This window comes from Erinaceus europaeus, chromosome 6, assembly GCF_950295315.1.
Source record: "Erinaceus europaeus chromosome 6, mEriEur2.1, whole genome shotgun sequence".
In the NCBI taxonomy this organism is placed as follows: domain Eukaryota; kingdom Metazoa; phylum Chordata; class Mammalia; order Eulipotyphla; family Erinaceidae; genus Erinaceus; species Erinaceus europaeus.
In genome coordinates, this window is record NC_080167.1 from 16,615,502 (window position 1) to 16,629,929 (window position 14,428).

At 51.7% G+C, this 14,428-nt stretch overlaps 1 protein-coding gene across 1 annotated transcript in view; it reads right to left on the bottom strand.

Moving 5' to 3' along the window:
- Positions 1 to 13,069, bottom strand: part of PITPNM2 (phosphatidylinositol transfer protein membrane associated 2) — a 174,469-nt gene extending 161,400 nt beyond the window's left edge. Inside the window, exon 1 of the mRNA XM_060193193.1 lies at positions 12,746 to 13,069. The gene's annotated coding sequence lies outside the window, so the exon portion shown is untranslated. The remainder of the gene's footprint in view (positions 1 to 12,745) is intronic.
- Positions 13,070 to 14,428: the final 1,359 nt, after the last annotated feature.

The following is a 14,428-nucleotide window of genomic DNA, read 5'->3' on the forward strand; positions in this document are numbered from 1 at the left end:
CACCCTCCTGTGGATCTCAAGATTCTCAGAGTTGGGAGTTCCCCACCAGTGAGATATGACAGGAGAGATCCTGAAATCTCCAGTCCTCAGTTTCCTCCATCTATAAAATGGGTATAGCAGCCCTGCCGTGGGTTACAAGAACTACAAAAGGGAAAGACACTTTGTGCACAGGTACACATTAAACAAAATGCAGGCATGTAAAAAAGGTCCCTTCTCCTCTGCCCCTCGCCCTATTGTCACCAGGCCAAGACTCAGAAACACAAGTCACAGCCCCTCAGCCCCTGCAAAGCTGGGTTAGATGAGGACCATGTGGTCTGAAGGAGGTAGAGCTGCATTCTCCAGCAAAACCCTCAGCAGCTCTGAAAGTCCATAACCAGGAGTCTCCTAGGTGGGCACAGTGTGGGTGCCATTATTAGTCTGACCCCCCCCCCCCAAAGATCAGTCCTGTGGCATCTGGTCACTGAGACAAACCTGAGAGCACTAGGAGCCCCAGGTTTTGTGCCTGGCCAAGTCCTTGCCTCCCAGTCCTGCTCCACGCCCAGCCCTATGCTCTGAGCTTTCAGGGAAATGGAAAGTCATTCCTCCCCTGGAAAGGTCAAACACTGGGACTTGGGTTTTTTCCAGTGTTCCTTCTGGCTCGCCCATTAGTACAATGCTGAATTCCTCTTTCCCCCCTGCTGGAGTCAGACAGAACATTCCTTAGGAAAGAGGACTTTCTGCAGGGGAAATAACTGGGTGAAAAGAAAAATGGGTGTAGTCAGGTGCTATAAGACCTTGATGTCCAGGGAAGAGAGCAGGACAGATGGAGTTGGCCAGCAGTCATGACCGTGAACCCAGGCTGCTCCGGTGAGTCACCCAGGCAGGGCTGAAATCAGCCCTGAGCTCTAGCACCCTGGCTGCTAGCTGACGCAGGAGCCCTGGCTACCTACCTGCCTCCCTCGGATCCTCCCTACAGTGAGTGCTCAGGCTGTGTGGCATCCGCTTATGAGAGAAAGAGCCTCTTTCCCGCTCAAACTTGGACCAAAAAGCCGCTCTGGGACTGGCTTCTCCATGTTGGAAAATGTCACGCATGTGAGGGGGAAATGAGGTCCGAGGTTCTACACACCCAATTGCTGGTTAGATAAGTGACAGCGTTTCCAGAACTCCTGAGGCTTTTGTTATTAATGGTGTTTCAGCACGGGGTTCTTAAACACATCAAACCGGGTTCCTTGAGAAGGGTAGTTACTGACTGTCACGGGGCAGGCTGCAGGCCTCCCACCTCCCAGATGGCTCAACCACAATAAACGCTTGGCCTGTCAGATGTACAACACTGATGAACTCACTGAAATATGCTGCAGCAGGCAAACTCAAAATAAATGTGAACTTGCCCTCGCCTTGCGCCGGAGCCCCATGTCTGGCTGTCCCTACTGACCAAATCCACTACCCCCCACCTCACCCGCAGAGCTCCACTTAACTTACATGTGGTTTCCAAAGGGTTTTAATGCTTTTCACCATTGTGATTACCCGAGAGGGGAAATTTCTAATTGCAGAAAATGTTTGGTTTTTCTCCCTCTCAGGAAAAAAAAAAAAAAAGCAAGTGAAAAGTCAACTCTTACAAAGTGCCAAGAAAAGCAATTAGCGAGGCCTTTCAGCAGAAGAGAGGAGGGAGGACAGACTCCTAAACCAGCCTTGACTGAGTTGGCCTCTCAGCCAGCCTTCTGCAGATGGGAGCTGTTGCCTGTTGAAAGCAGGAATGGCCGCTTATCTCTACTCGGACACTCTGTCCCTTGCCCCCGGCACGGCCAGCCCACCAAGCCTAGGCCTTGCCCCACCAGCCTCAAAGGGCGCGGGTGTCAGCTCCCCAGAGCTGATTCCATGAGGTGGGACCATCCCATTAGGGAAGGCAGAAGGACTTAGGCCTGCTCCACATCACATCAATGAGTCCCCCAGGATCCTTGGGGGTTAGGGGGGAGGGGGAGTACCCAACACACCAGCTGCCAACAGAGAAAACTCTGTCCTTCACCAAAACCACCTCTGAAAAGAGAGGGGCTGGGAGATGGCTCACCTGGTGGAACACACACTTTACCATGTGTGAGGACCGGGGTTTGAGCCCCAGTCACAGCATGGGAGCACCACATAAAAGAGGAACTTGATGAGCTGAGAAGCAGTGCTATCTCTCCTTGTCTCTGTGTTCTCCCTCTGTTTTTCACCTCCTTTCTCCCTTGTGGGGGAGGGTCAGCCCGGAAGGATCTTGCAGGTGCAGAGCTTAAAGGGGGAAGGGGCTGGAGCTCACAAGAAAAGACAGCACTGGTCTATGTCCCCTCTGTGCCAACTCTTAGCAAACACACAGGGTCTGATGTTTTGGAAAAGATTGCTAGGAGCAGAAAGACAAGGACTGAGAGCCCAAGAAGTCCCCACAGTCCCAGCATTCCTCCTTAACGTATCACTCTTGGGTAAAAACCTGCCTCCAGCCCCTCTCAGTAAAAACCAGTCGTGTCTGAGGTGCCACCTGTGCGTCAGAACAGAGCACCCCCTACTCAGAGTGCAGAGGAAGGGGTGCTGGACAGCAGGAGGGCTCAGTGCCTGAGGATTTTTCCTTTCTCTTCTTTAAGACAAACAGATTGTGGCCTTCCTTCACCAAGCATTCACTGAGTGGCAGTAAAGTGGCAGTGAAGTCTCCTGGGGATATGACAAGAGCTGCAGCTGAACCCAGGCTGCGGAACCAGAGGAAGGAAGGAGGCCGGTGACAGCTGTGTGGGAAGAGCCTGCCACACCCGGGCACGAGCTCCTTGGGGACAAGCCTGGGACCCAACCCTGTGCACTAGAGCAAGGCACTACATCTCTCTGAGCCTGTCTGCCATTCCTTTCCTTTTCTTTTTAAAGAGCTCATAATTATGGGGGTCGGGCGGTGGTGCAGTGAGTTACGCACACATGGCACAAAGCGCAAGGACCTGTGTAAGGATCCCAGTTCAAGCCCCCGGCTCCTCACCTGCAGGGGGGAGGTTGCCTCACAGGCGGTGAAGCAGGTTTGCAGATGTCTATCTTTCTCTCCATTCCTCTGTCTTCCCTTTCTCTCTCCATTTCTCTCTGTCCTATCCAACAACAGCAATAGCAACAATTACAATAACAACTAAGGACAACAAAAATGGGGAAAAAATACAACAGCAATAACAACAAGGGCAACAAAAATGGGAAAAAACAGCCTCCAGGAGCAGAATTCATAGTGCAGGCACCAAGCCTGGAGGCAATAAATAAATCTCTTATAATTACTTCATGTGAAGGAGACCACAGCATCACTCTGGTCCATGCAGCAGGAAGATGGAACCAGAAGCCTGAAGCAAGCAAGCCAAGGCCTGTGCTCTACCTGTAGAGCTCTTTCCCTGTGTACCTGCTTTCCCTTTCTGGGGAACGAGGGTGTGGTCTCTCCTCTCAGGCATATTCATGCGAGACACGGCAGCTGTGAGCAGGCTTCCTATAGACAGCTGGGTCTCATTATTACCAGAATCTTCAATTCCCAAGTCTCCTCCTCAACAAAGTGCACTTGAAACCCCCAAATCCACATCCAGGGCAAGGTCACAGTAGTTTGCAAGCACACAGAGTGGTGAAAAATCCATTTCTCTCAACAGGCCTAATCCCCACTGAGACAGGACAAGGTGATGCTGCCTCTGACACACCTGTCCCTGTCCTGCTGTGACTAGCACGGAGGTTTTCAAGTCTTTGAGCTTTTGAACAAAAAGCCGCATGGGTACACCTTGTGCTGATGCAAGTTACAGTCATGTGCAGTTCAGCCTTGGGGATGCCCTCAGAGAAATGTCTCTGGGCGATTTTATCTCCATGCAAATATTACAGAGTTAATGACATGAATCTAGATGGCACAGCTTACACCCCTGACTGTAAGGTATGGGGACCACCTTTGTATATGTTGTCTGGCCTTGATCACACACCCAAACGTTAAGCAATGCCTGACTAATACTGCTGGTTATGAGTCAATGGTATATATTAAATAAGGCCTCTTTAGACAGAAACACATAAAATAAGGTTTACAAACATGTTGTGATCAGAGACTCACAGAACCCATATTTTTCCCCTAGGAACCCAGCAGGAGAAAAATAAGTGTTCACAGCACTTTATAGCACAGAATTACAACAAAGGAGACTCGACCGTGTGTGTAGATGTGTTTTATACTTGGAGGTCTGCTCTGCGGGCTGCTGTCTCACATCATGTCCTCACATCATGTCTGAGGCAGGAATCCTTGAGGTAGGGGAACAACAACATTTTCACTTCCTACTCTGATAATTCCCCAAGTAGGTGTGTGAGATAGCATAATGGTTCTGCAAAAGACTCATGCCTGAGGCTCTGAGATCCCTGGTTCAATCCCCAGCACCACCACAAACAGATACTCTTGGTAAAAAACCAAGTTGGGCCGTAGCACAGCGGTTAAGTGCACGTGGGGCAAAGTGCAAAGTAAGGATCCTGGCTCAAGCCCCCGACTCCCCACCTGCAGGGGAGTCGCTTCACAAGTGGTGAAGCAGGTCTGCAGGTGTCTTTATTTCTCTCCCCCTCTCTGTTTTCCCCTCCTCTCTCCATTTCTCTCTGTCCTATCCAACAACGACATCAACAACAACAATAAAAAAGGGCAACAAAAGGGAAAATAAATAAATATAATTTAAAAAAATTAAAAAACACCAAGTTTCCCAGCACCCCTACTCTCTGTCCCCTTCCCCAAGCCCCCTACAAGGGGATGGGTCCACAGGGGTAAAGCTTTATGATGGAATAGTACGAGGCTGGCTCTTCCCCAAGGCCCACAAGGTTAGTCGCCCACCCGAAGTTGGCAGGACCCATCTGGTGGGGAGCTATCTGCTCCTACATTAGAGCAAGAAGTGTGCAGTGGTGCTCACCGGGCACCCTCATATCCATTTTGCAGAAAGAAGGCACCCAAACACAGGGCTCGGCCAGGGCAGCTTGGGGAATAGCAGAGTACGGGACAGGCACCAAAAAGCCTAGGCCTGGCGGCGACCGTCAAAACCACATCCCCGTTCTGTCAGCCTCGGTTTCTTATCCTGAGCAGGAGGGTCTCCTTGCTCCAGAGTTCCCAAACCTGCATCAAGGCCGGAGAGGATCTGAAAAGACACAACAAGACGCCACTTCAGCCTTTGCACCCCAGCAGGATAGCTGGGGGCTTGGGGAGGTTGTCCACAGATCCTCCCCACCTTCACAGATACCCTAGCTCTCATGCCTCCAAACAATCCTTCAGGTTTCCTCTAATCTGCGTCTTCCAGGAAATGGCCCCAGGCAGCCTGAACAGAAAGGCCAGCTCGCTTGCAGAACTCTGCTGCCCTGTAAGCTTCTCACACCTGTCCGGTGAGTGTGGCAGGTGAGGTTCCCCCAACCACCACTGAAGTTTGAGCGCCACATTGCTTATTGTCTCCAACTCATTTGTTCATCCGGCTTTCCAGAAATCTTTTGTGATGGCTTAAAAAAACACAGCTAGGTCTCTACACAAACAAACAGTGAAGAGGGAGAGAGTGAGGGAAGCCAGGAAGATAAAGTAGTGGAAGCACAGAGGACTCGCAAAAGACAGGGCCTGGGTTTGATCCTCAGCACCACCCACTGCCAGAGTTCAGCTTTTCTGTGACAGCAGCTGCTCTATGGAACATCATGTTATCCGCAGAGCTCTCTGGAAGCCAGGGAGAGGTAAAGCAGTCTGGGAAATAGGGGAGGAGTCAGGCAGAACTGGGTACAAACCCACAGAGCTTTCAGGTGGAGAAGCTGACTTCCCTGTTCCTCTGGGTTCCCTGAGGGCACACGCAGGCCACGGGCACAGAACACAAGCCTCATGTGTTTGCCTTTTCATTAGCAAAGGAGAAAGCATCCTAGTTTCCCAAGATGGAGGCAATGCTGACCTGGCTCTGTAAGAAGTTAGTGCCATGCACGAAGACGTGAGTCCCTACCTGCAGTGAAGAAGCTTCACAAGTGGAGAAACAGGGAAGCAGGGGCCTCTCTGTCTCTCTCCCACTCTATCTCCCTTTCCCATCTCAATTTATCCTTGTCCTATCAAATTAAGTAAATATTTTTAAATAAATATTTTTAATGTTAAAAAAGTCAGTGGGGGAGTCTGGCAGTAGTGCAGCTGGTTAAAAGCCGGAGGTGCAAAGCACAAGGACCTGAGTAAGGATCCCGGTTCAAGCCCCCGGCTCCCCACCTGCAGGGGGGGTCGCTTCACAAGTGATGAAGCAGGTCTGCAGGTGTCTATCTTTCTCTCCCCCTCACTATCTTCCCCTCCTCTCTCCATTTCTCTGTCCTATTAACGACGACAACAATAACTACAACAATAAAATAACAAGGGCAACAAAAGGGAATAAATAAATGATTTTTTAAATATTTATTTATTCCCTTTTGTTTCCCTTGTTTTATTGTTGTACTTACTACTATTGTTGTTATTGCTGTCATCGTTGTTGGATAGGACAGAGAGAAATGGAGAGAGGAGGGGAAGACAGAGAGGGGGAGAGAAAGATAGACACCTACAGACCTGCTTCACCCCCTGTGAAGCGACTCCCCTGCAGGTTGGGAGCAGGGGGCTCGAATTGGGATCCTTACGCCGATCCTTGCGCTTTGCGCCACCTGCGCTTAGCCTGCTACGCTACCGCCCGACTCCCCAATAAATCATTTTTTAAAAAAAAGTCAGTCGGAGGGGGCCAGGTGGTAGTGAAGAGGGTTAAGCACACATGCAGCAAAAGTGGGCGCGAGGAATAACATCATTGCAAGACTGGCCAGCTCTTCATGGGGCGCGAGCGCTTCCACACTACGATCATCATCTCTGGCATTATGCTATTCCACTGCAGAATACTGTGCCCCAGTATGGTTCCGTAGCCCCCATGTCCACTTGGTCGATTCCAAATTATATTCCTCCATGAGGATCATTTCTGGAACCATCCGTTCCACCCCGGTTCCATGGCTGCCAGTTCTTAGCAACATCGCCCCGCCAGATATTCGTCGGGATGCGGCATCATCTAAGTTCATTTCCCACGTCTATGCTCGACCGGACCTGCCAATATACGCGGATATCTTCGCCCACCCTGTCCAACGCTTGACGTCTCGTCACCCAATCTGGTCCCCTATGCCTACACTGAACTTCTCTGTTCCAGTTTCTTGGAAACAGAGTTGGCAGTCAGCTGAGGTAAAGAACAAACACCTCATCACAGACCCCTGCAAGCGTCAACCCGGCTTTGACCTAGCACGTTATGATTGGGCCCTCCTAAATCGCTATGGAACAGGCCATGGCCAGTGCGCCGCTATGTTCCATCGCTGGGGAGCCAGAGACGACCCGAACTGCCCCTGTGGCTACAGACAGACTATGACCCACATAGTCAACGACTGCCACCTCTCCAGATTCAAAGGAGGTCTCGAAACTTTACATCAGGCTCAACCTGATGCTGTTGACTGGCTACGGAAGAAGGGCAAACGCTAGAAGAAGAAGAAGCACACATGACACAAAACATTGGGACCAGCATAAGAATCCCGGTTCAGCGCCACACCTATGGACATCTAATCTTTGACAAAAGGGGCCCAGACTATTACATGGGGAAAGCAGAGTCTCTTCAACAAATGGTGTTGGAAACAATGGGTTGAAACATGCAGAAGAATGAAATTGAATCACTGTATTTCACCAAATACAAAAGTAAATTCCAAGTGGATCAAGGACTTGGATGTTAGACCACAAACTATCAAATACTTAGAGGAAAATATTGGCAGAACTCTTTTCTGCATAAATTTTAAAGACATTTTCAATGAAACGAATCCAATTACAAAGAAGACTAAGGCAAGTATAAACTTATGGGACTACATCAAATTAAAAAGCTTCTTCACAGCAAAAGAAACCACTACCCAAACCAAGAGACCCCTCACAGAATGGGAGAAGATCTTTACATGCCATACATCAGACAAAAGGCTAATAACCAGAATATATAAAGAACTTGCAAATCTCAACAAGACAATAACCCCATCCAAAAATGGGGGGAGGACTTGGACAGAATATTCACCACAGAAGAGATCCAAAAGGACGAGAAACACAAGAAAAAATGCTCCAAGTCTCTGATTGTCAGAGAAATGCAAATCAAGACAACAATGAGATACCACTTCACTCCTGTGAGAATGTCATACATCAGAAAAGGTAACAGCAGCAAATGCTGGAGAGAGTGTAGGGTCAAAGGAACCCTCCTGCACTGCTGGTGGGAATGTCAATTGGTCCAACCTTTGTGGAGAACAGTCTGGAGAACTCTCAGAAGGCTAGAAATGGACCTACCCTGCAATTCCTCTTCTGGGGATATATCCTAAGGAACCCAACACACCCATCCAAAAAGATCTATGTACACATATGTTCTTGGCAGCACAATTTGTAATAGCCAAAACCTGGAAGCAACCCAGGTGTCCAACAACAGATGAGTGGCTAAGCAAGTTGTGGTATATATACACAATGGAATACTACTCAGCTGTAAAAAATGGTGACTTCACCGTTTTCAGCTGATCTTGGATGGACCTTGAAAAAATCCTGTTGAGTGAAATAAGTCAGAAACATAAGGATGAATATGGGATGATCTCACTCTCAGGCAGAAGTTGAAAAACAAGATCAGAAAAGAAAACACAAGTAGAACCTGAAATGGAATTGGCGTATTGCACCAAAGTAAAAGACTCTGGGGTGGGTGGGTGGGGAGATTACAGGTCCATGAAAGATGATGAATGACATAGTTGGGGTTGTATTGTTAAATAGGAATCTGGGGAATATTATGCATGTACAAACTATTGTATTTACTGTTGAATGTAAAACATTAATTCCCCAATAAAGAAATAAATTATTAAAAAAAAAAAAAAAGAATCCTGGTTCAAGCCCCTGGCTCCCCACCTGCAAGGGGGTGTCACTTCACAGGAGGTGAAGCAGGTCTGCAAGTGTTTATCTTTCTCTCCCCCTCTCTGTCTTCCCCTTCTCTTTCAATTTCTTTCTGTCCTATCCAACAACAAGAACAGCAGCGATGACAACAATAATAACAAGGGCAACAAAATAGGAAAAATAGCCTCTAGGAGCAGTGGGTTTGTAGTGCAGGCACTGAGCCCCAGCGATAACCCTGGAGGCAAAAATAAATAAATAAATAAATAAGTCAGTGGGGAAAAAAAGGTCAGTAGCAGAGAAGTCAGTGCCCAGGATGAGTGTTGGAAGCAAACCAGAGGACATCTAAGAGAATCCAAGGGTCTGGGGAGCTAGCTCAGTTGGTCATAGCACAGAGGCTCCAGGTGCCATCTGTGATACCATTCATGCCAGAGTTGAGCAGTATTTTCTCTCTCTCTCAAAATGAATCTCTTTGGGCATCTTTAGGGCCTCATGCATGTGTGATTTCACCATTCAGGGCCAATTGTTTAAAAATTTTTATTTATTTCCTTTTGTTGCCCTTGTTTTATTTTATAGTTATTATTGTTGTTGTTGTTGTTGGATAGGACAGAGAGAAATGGAGAGAGGAAGGGAAGACAGAGAGGGGGAGAGAAAGACAGATACCTGCAGACCTGCTTCACCGCTTGTGAAGCGACTCCCCTGCAGGTGGGGAGCTGGGGGCTTGAACCAGGATCCTTACACTGGTCCTTGCACTTTGCGCCACATGCGCTTAACCCGCTGCACTACCGCCCGACTCCCTCAGGACCAATTTTTTTCATTCAAAGAAAGACAGAGAGGGAGACACCAAAGCACCAGCAGTATATGGTGCCCAGGCTCTGGGCAAGACACACACATACCCACTCAGTGAGCTAGTTCTCTGACCTCCCTTAAATCTCTTAAAAAGAGAGAGAACATGCAGGGGTGTCCAGTGAGGCTTAATCAAGACCAACAGAACAACCCCCAGAAAAGCTATGCAAAGACCACTCAGCTCATGGTGTCCAGTGGCAAGGGCTCCTGTTAAACAGGTGTTGGGGTGGCTCTCCCAGAAACAAAGCTGAGGAGGCACTCGAGCCCAGGCTGCTCACTGGAGCTTGCTTGGACGTGGGATCAGCCGGGCGGCTTAGGAGGCTGACAAGGAGCGAGCTCTTGTCATCCTGTGTGAGCCCACATGCCCTGGCGTCCTTCCAAAAGCAGCACAGCGGGGATCTCGAAGCACCAGAAGTTTCCTTTGCTGATCTCTACAAAGAACTGCCCAGTCCCCATGACTGGCTCTCTTCAGAGTCCAAGTTGGAAAGACTCAACCTGACAGACAGTTGGGAGAACACGTGCCTTGTTTTAAAATAGGTCTCATGGGAGTTGGGCGGTAGCGTGAAGCGCAAGGACCCATGTAAGGATCCTGGTACCAGCCCCCAGCTCCCCACCTGCAGGGGAGTCACTTCACAGGCGGTGAAGCAGGTCTGCAGGTGTCTGTCTTTCTCTCTTCCCCTCGTTTCTCTATTTCTCTCTGTCCTATCCAACAACAATGACATCAATAACAACAACAACTACAACAACAACAACAAAAAAAAACAAGGGCAACAAAAGGGAAAAGAAATAAATATAATAAAAAATTTAAAAAATAAAATAAAATATGTCTCACGAGAGGGAGGAGGGACAGTTGGGTCCCCACGAAGGCCAATGTCCAAATTGACAACTAGGGACAGGAAGGGTTCTTGGTGGTCGTCTGAGCTGACTGGCTCCTACTGATATTGTCCTGAGAGCCTAGTATGTGCCAAGCACGGGGGCACTGAGATGCAGTCCAGCACAGATCCCAGGAGGTACATGGGGTGTATGCACTCTACCAGGTGTGCCACCACCTGGCCCTACTTACAAGTACACAGGTAACCACCATTCCTGCAGTGAGTAGGACTAGAGTGGACCCACGGCAGAGAGGATCCAGTGAGCACGGCCAGGGCAGAGGGAAAGGGAAGGCATCCCAACACCCCATCTCGGGAAAACTCTAAGGAGTTGGGGTGGGAGTGGGGAACTGGCCCTTGAGGTGGGGAGAAAAGGTGGGTGAAGCCAGAGCCCAGATCCTGAAAGAATTCTCCTCCACATTCCACAAAGGCTAGCCGAGACCAAGAGACACCAAGGGGCCTGACTAAGCTCCCAAAAAACATCTGGAAAGGGGCCAGGCAGTGGCACACCTAGTTAAGCACACACACTAAACTGCTCAAGGACCCAGGTTCAAGCCCCTGGTCCCCACCTGCAGGGGAGAAGCCTCATACTTGGTGAGGCAGGGCTGCAGGTATCTCTGTCTCACTCCCTCTCCCCTCTCAATTTCTCTCTGTCTCTATTCAATAATAAAATAAATAAAAACATATTTTTAAAAAACATCTGGAAAAAAACAGACCGGGACCCTTCATGCCGACTGTTCTATTCCCTCCCCGCCCCCTGCTGCCTCCCATGTGGCAAGCAGTCAAAGGAGAGGGAATCCCCAGCCCAGATACACTCGGAAAACCCTGAGTCCGGTCTTGCCATCTTCAGAGCAGAGCATGTACTGCCCGAGTCATTCGGCAAGTCACTCCCTGCCAGAAACACAGTGCTCACTGCGTTTGTCCACAAAGGGAGAGGGCTGGAAGTGTCTCCCCACCACCCTGCGCACTAGGAGTCTCTTAACAAAAGAAAACACTCAGTGACAGTGACAATCCTGGGGCAGAGGAGCAAGGGTCCAGGAAGCAGGTTGCCAGGGAGGGACTTCTATTACATCCCGACAGGCCCAGGGTTGAGTCAAAATCCTGCCTAGTCCTCTAGGAGCCAGGCACAAAAGAAACACCACCACCACCACCAGCACCACCACCAGCACCACCACCAGCACCACCACCACCACCACCACCACCACCACCACCAGCACCACCACCAGCACCACCACCACCACCACCACCACCACCCCCCAAAAAGCAAAAGAATGTGAGAACCGCATCACCCACCGGGGACCCTGATAAAGTCATTGGGAGTTCAGGGTACACAGATGGACCCAGCTGGGGGGAGATCCAGGTGAAGGGGGTTGGGCACTTAGTGCCATCTGTCCTCCGGGTTGACTCCCAGTGAGAGAGAGCTGCTGGGAGACCACCACCACCACCACCACCACCACCAAGGATGATGCTCCAGTGAGGCTCCCCGGAGATGCCTCTGCAGGGGCAGAGGCTTCAGGCCCCAGTTTCTGGGGACCCAGCCCAACCCACACCCCAGGAAGACTCTAGAAGCTCTCTGCAGGGGGCAGCGACAATGCCAGAGGACTTGCCTGGAGATGACATTCGTGTGGCAGCACCCTGTGTCAACTCCGAATGGAGGTTAGGGGTGGTGGGGGGGGCCCAGGAAAGTTTCCTCTCCGGGTCACCCCATAAGAAGTGGGGATCCGGGTGCTGTCCCTCCGCAGACAGAGCGGGCACCTCGGGTCACGACAGGAAGGGGCCTCGGGATGGAGGCAAGGGGGCTCCGGGGCGGCTAGGCCGCGGGCTCGCAGCGGTCCCCGGCCTGAGCGCCGTCCCGGGGGCCTTCCCGCCGGAGCGCGGGCTCTGCAGGCCCGGCGCCACCTGCCCCCGAGCGGGCGGGCGCGGGGACGCTTCTCCTGGGGGCGGGGAGTCCTCCACGCCCCGGCAGCAACCGACGGAAATTCGGGGACGAGCGAGCCTTCAGGGCCCGGGTCCTCAGGGCCGACGACCCCGCGCGCCACACCCTCCCGCCCGGCCCGGCCTCCCGCAGCCGCGCGCCCGCCAGGCAGCAGGGGGCTCCGGCGCTTGAGGAGGGGGCCGGGCGCGCCGCCTTCCGGCCGGGCCGCAGTCACTCCCTCACGCACTCACTCACCCTCGGCGCGGCTGCGGCTGCCGCTGCGGCTCCGTCCCCTTCGCGCCGCCCGGGAGTCGCCCGCCCCGCGGCCCCGCGCGCCTGCTGGCCTCGGGCGAGCGGCCGGGCCCCGGCGGGCATGCTCCGCGGCGTCGGCGGGCGCACGTGCTGGCCGGCGCTGGCGCCGAGAGCGCGGGGCGGCGGGCCGGCTGGACAGCTCTACGCCGCGGCGCCGCCGTGCCCCGCGCGCCCCAGGGGCCGCTGCTGTCCGCGCGCGCCGGGCCCGCTCCGCATTCCCTCACTCGGCGGCGGCGGGCGGCCTGCGCCTCCGTCAGGCCACGCGGGGAGCGGCGGCCGGGCCGGCTGAGGGGCCGGGCCGCCGCCGCCGCCGCCTCCGCCCGCCCCGAAGGCTGGCCTCCGCCGGAAGGAACCGAGCCAGCGCGGGCCACCCGCGGTGTCCGGACCTGCTGTCACCCGCCCCACGCGCCCGGGGGCGCCTCCCCTCTTAGGGCTTCAGCCTGGGAGCCAGGGGCTCGGGCGACTATCACTCCGAATACATTTTTAAAAGTTCTCTAGGAGTGCGATGACACATCCAGGGGGGCAGGCTGCAGCAGAGCCGTCACGACTTCTTTTGGACTTTGTGGGCCAGGCAAAGGCCCAAACCTAGGGCTGACCACTCATAGCAGTTACACACCGGGGGAGTGTAGACAGAACTGGAGGGTCAGCTCTTTCTTCCAGACACCAAATATGCTGTAAGCATAATAATAATGATTTTTTTAAAAAGGAAAATGCCAGCTGGCCCCCAGATGCAGCAATAATAGCCACAGAGTATGCATGAAATTCTGTACCACCCTGCAGGAGGAACTAAAAATACTTCGAAATAGTTTCCTCTAGTTTCATCTTAATTGAACACTCTAGAAAATAAAGACCAAGAGGGGGTTGGCACACTGGGTTAAGGGAATATAGTACCAAGGGCAAGGACCACAAGGATCTAGTCCGAGACCCCGCCCAGCACCCCACCTGCAGGGAGGGTCCCTCACAAACGGTGAAGCAGGTCTGCAGGTGTCTTTCTCTCCCCTCTCTCTCTGTCCTATCCATTAAAATTGAAAAAACTGGGAGTTGGGCGGTAGCGCGGCGGGTTAAGTGCAGGTGGCGCCAAAGCGGAAGGATTCCAGTTCGAGTCCCCCCCCCCCCCCCCTGCAGGAGAGTCCCTTCACAAGTAGTGAAGCAGGTCTGCAGGTATCTTTCTTTCTCCCTGCCCTCCCCCTTCTCTCTCCATTTCTCTCCGTCCTATCCAACAACAACGACATCAATAATAACTACAACTTCTTCTTCTAGCGTTTGCCATAACTACAACAATAAAGGGCAACAAAAGGGAATATTTTAAATTTTTTTTTAAAAATCGAAAAAATTACCACAGGAGCAGTGGATTCATAGTGAAGGCACTAAGCCCTAGCAATAAGCCTGGAGGCAAGAAAAAAAGAAGACAAAACAAACTAAAGGCCAAGAGGCTGCTGAGTGGACTCTAAATTGAATCTGGCATATATCCAGATTGGGTGGAGAGGGACTTGTTTGCCAAGAGCTGATCTAATGGAAATGAACAAGGCTCACCTGGAATCTAGTGACAGTTCACCTGTCACTATGGATCACCCTGAATGGTTGAGAGATGACAGTGCTTTCCTTTATTTATTCCCTTTTGTTGCC